The sequence below is a fragment of the Ascaphus truei genome, chromosome 12 (assembly GCF_040206685.1).
Source record: "Ascaphus truei isolate aAscTru1 chromosome 12, aAscTru1.hap1, whole genome shotgun sequence".
NCBI lineage: Eukaryota > Metazoa > Chordata > Amphibia > Anura > Ascaphidae > Ascaphus > Ascaphus truei.
Window position 1 is genome coordinate 48,915,806 of NC_134494.1, and position 836 is coordinate 48,916,641.

Here is an 836-nt window from a genome sequence, read left to right on the forward strand (position 1 = left end):
GAGACTGGATACTCTGCAGAGGAAGCAGAGGAGAATCAACCTCGGCGAAGTCAAAGAACCAGTCAGCCTCCCATGCGGATGGCATATGATCAATTCGGGGCACCCCATTATGAGGCTCAGCAGTGGGCTCGGCATAGGATGCAAGCTGTGATGGTACTGTTTAACGAAATGTGTAACCTAATCTAGGAAAGAGAGGGTCGTGTAAATAGTTATATATATGTGGTTTAGGTAGACCAGCGGGGAAGTTGGATTCTGGAGAGGGGAGAATGTAAGGATGTGCATATATATAAAGGAAGCGCCATATTGTCCTTTTGCCAGCAAGGTCACTGTGTACAAGTTAGGCTGCGCATGCGCGAGAGAAGCGCGCGAAGGGCAATCAATCTGTAGAGACTCTGAACTCTGAACTGTGAGAGAGTCAGCTGAGGCTGAGGAACAATCGGGTGTGAGACTCTGGATAGAGGAACAGGATGCGTGTGGGCGGTGGGTCAGACACGGGAGGGAGGTGAAGGAGGAGGTTGGCGGAACCTCGTGTGCGTGAGCGGAGGGTCAGTGACCTGCCCGCTTAGGTGAGAGACATTCCCCAGGCCCGAGGAGCATTCCCCTGTCATCGTAGGGTGCTGTTTTGTAGGGACGGCCATAGCGGTTAGGGACGTTTCCCTTTAGTGCGGTTTAAGCTGAGGAGCTGCGGTCGCCATCTTGGATTGGATACAGACGGCGCAGCATAACGGAGTGTCGGCGAAAGGCTGGAACAACGCTAAGGACCCTGTGGGGAGTGTGACGGTCATCGCAGTGACCGGAAGGTATCATTGTCTGCAAGTGCACCTACACCGGTCAAC